The sequence below is a fragment of the Leptonychotes weddellii genome, chromosome 14 (genome assembly GCF_054177405.1).
Source record: "Leptonychotes weddellii isolate Sample4059 chromosome 14, ASM5417740v2, whole genome shotgun sequence".
NCBI lineage: Eukaryota > Metazoa > Chordata > Mammalia > Carnivora > Phocidae > Leptonychotes > Leptonychotes weddellii.
The window spans coordinates 74,307,740-74,311,241 of record NC_138382.1 but is presented as its reverse complement, the minus strand read 5'-3'; positions in this window follow the sequence as shown (position 1 = coordinate 74,311,241).

Below are 3,502 nucleotides of genomic sequence, written 5' to 3'. Positions count from 1 at the left end.
AAAGTCAGATTTAAAAACCTATTTAAAAATTTTTAAGTTATTTTTTATTAGATAATACATGTATAAGAATAGAGTAAAAACACGTCTCCCTCTTTGCCATGTATTAAGGAATCTGTTAAAAGCTTAAAGCAAAAGGCTTTGGGAGAGATACCAAAAAAAAGTCTCCCTCCCTACAATTCCCACTGCCCAGTCATCCTAACTTGTCCCCAGAGGCAACCACTGTTAGAGGTTTTTCTTTCCTTTTCCAGTAACATGCCATATACACTCATTCATTCTTTCATTCATTCATTCTAAGCTCCGTCTACCTACCTACCTACCTACCTATCCAACCATCCAGCCATCCATCTCTAAATCAAATATACTGTACAAACTATTCTACGCTTTACTTTTCTCAACTAACAGTGTATCTTTTTTTTTTTTTAAAGATTTTATTTATTTGACAGGGAGAGAGATAGAGAGAGAGGGAACACAAGCAGGGGGAGTGGAAGAGGGAGAAGCAGGCTCCCCGCAGAGCAGGGAGCCCGATGTGGGACTCGATCCCAGGACCCTGGGATCATGACCTGAGCCAAAGGCAGACGCTTAACGACTGAGCCACCCAGGCGCCCCACTAACAGTGTATCTTACAAATGATTTCCTGTAACAGTACATTAAGAATTTCCTTATTTTTCATTACCAGTCCCCTCGTTATTTTTAATGCAGCACAGTACTCCACTGCATGGAAATGCCATATTTTTATTTACATATTTTGCCATAATTTTTTTTTTTTTTAAAGATTTTATTTATTTGACAGAGAGAGAGAGAGACGAGGAGAGAGGGAACACAAGCAGGGGGAGTGGGAGAGGGAGAAGCAGGCTTCCCGCTGAGCAGGGAGCCCGATGTGGGCTCGATCCCAGGACCCTGGGATCATGACCTGAGCCGAAGGCAGACGCTTAACGACTGAGCCACCCAGGCGCCCATATTTTGCCATAATTTAACCAGCTCCCTTGGATGTACAAACAAGTGCCGTGAAGATGTGGAGAAAAATGACCCCTTGTGCACTGCTGCTGGGAATCTAAATTGGTACAGCCACTGTGGAAAACAGTATGGAGGTTCCTCAAACAATTAAAAAACAAAGAGGCGCCTGGGTGGCTCAGTCAGTTAGGCATCCAACTTTTGGTTTCAGTTCAGGTCAGGTCATGATTGCAGGGTCGTGAGATCGAGCCCTGTGTCAGGCTCTGTGCTGAGCGTGGAGCCTGCTTGGGACGCTCTCTCACCCTCTGCCCTCTGCCCTTCCACGCCCTGCTCATGCTCTCTCTCTCGCTCTAAAAAGTAAAAATTAAAAAACAGAAATGCCATATGATCCAATAATTTAACCACTGGGTATTTACCCACAGAAAATGAAAACACTAATTCAAAAAGATATATGCAGGGGTTCCTGGGTGGCTCAGTCGGTTAAGCGTCTGCCTTCGGCTCAGGTCATGATCCTGGAGTCCCGGGATTGAGTGCCGCGTTGGGCTCCCTGCTCAGCAAGGAGTCTGCTTCTCCCTCTCCCTCTGCCCCTCCCATTCTCTCTCCCACTCACTCTTTCAAATGAATAAAATCTTAAAAAAAAAAAAGATACATGCACCCCTATGTTTACTAAAGCATTATTTATAATAGCCAAAATACCGAAGCAACCTAAGTGTCCACTGACAGATGAATAAGGAAGATGTGGTAAACACGCACACACACATGTGCAGGTACAATGGAATACTATACCACCACAAAAAGGATGAGATCTTGCCATTTGCAACAACATGGATGGACCTAGAAGGTCTTATGCTACATGAAGTTAAGTTAGACTGAAAAAGACAAATACCATACGATTTTACTCATATCTGGAATCTAAAAAAAAAAACAAATGAAGAAACAAACAAAAAACAGAACCAGGCCTATAAATATAGAGAACAAACTGATGGTTGCCAGAAGGAAAGAGGGCGGAGGACAGGCTAAATGGGTGAAGGGGAGTGGGAGGCTTCCAGTTGTGGAATGAGTAAGTCATGAGAATAAAAGGCACAGAAAAGAAAATATAGTCAATAGCACTGTAATAACAGTGTCTGGTGACAGATGGTAACTGCACTTGTGAGCACAGCACAACATGTAGAGATGGTAAAGCACTATGTTGTACACCTGAAATGTGTCAACCACACTCCAAAAAATTAAAATAAATATAATGTACAACTGACAGAACAAACGTACCAAAAAATTGGCAAAACCACAGACCTAAACAACCTCGATCTGACTGGTACGTCTCACCAGCACACCCAACTACTTCCGAATACACATTCTTTTCAAGTGTACGTGGTACATTCACCAAGATAGATCATATAATGGGCTATAACCCACGGGATAGTAAATTTTAAAAGATCTAAATGATACAGAGTATGTTCTTTGATAATAATGGAATCAAACTGGAAATCAGTAAGATATCCAATGTTTGGAAATTAAACAGCACACTCGTATTAATAATACAAGGGTCAAAGAAAATCACAAGGGGAATTAGAAACTATTTTGAACTGAATGACAGTGAAAATATAACACATCAAAATTTTTAGGATATAGCTAAAAGCAATACTTAAAGCAACATTTATAGTTTTGTTTTTTTTTTAAAGATTTTATTTATTCATTTGAGACACAGAGATACACAGAGAGAGAGAGCATGAGCAGGGAGAGAGGCAGAGGGAGAGGGAGAAGCAGGCTCCCTGCTGAGCCAGGAGCCCGATGTGGGGCTTGATCCCAGGACCCTGGGATCATGACCTGAGCCAAACGCAGACGCTTAACCATCTGAGCCACCCAGGTATAGTTATTTAATAAGAATGTTCTAAAATCTGTTATCTAAGTTTCTACCTTAAAAATTAGAGAAAGAGCAAATTAAATCCAAAATAAATAAATAGAAAGAAACACTGAAGAGCAGAAATCAACGTAATATAAAATGGAAGAGCTACAGAGAAAACTGAAGACAAAGCTACCATTATCAGAAATCAGGAGACATCACAACATTCTCCAGGGAATAAAAGCATAACAAGAAAATATTATCATGGGGCGCCTGGGTGGCTCAGTTGGTTAAGCGACTGCCTTCGGCTCAGGTCATGATCCTGGAGTCCCGGGATCGAGCCCCGCATCGGGCTCCCTGCTCAGCGGGAAGCCTGCTTCTCCCTCTCCCACTCCCCCTGCTTGTGTTCCCTCTCTCGCTGTGTCTCTTTCTGTCAAATAAATAAAATCTTTAAAAAAAAAAAAAAGAAAATATTATCAGCTTTATGCAAATAAATTTGACTTAGAGGAAATTGACACATCCCTTGAAAGACACAAATTACCAAAACTGACTCAAAAAGAAATAGCAAGTGTGAATAGCTCTCTAATCAATTACAGAAAACTGAATTCTAAATTAAAAACTTGTGAATGGGGGCGCCTGGGTGGCTCAGTCGTTAGGCGTCTGCCTTCCTCTCAGGTCATGATCTCAGGGTCCTGGGATGGAGCCCCGTTA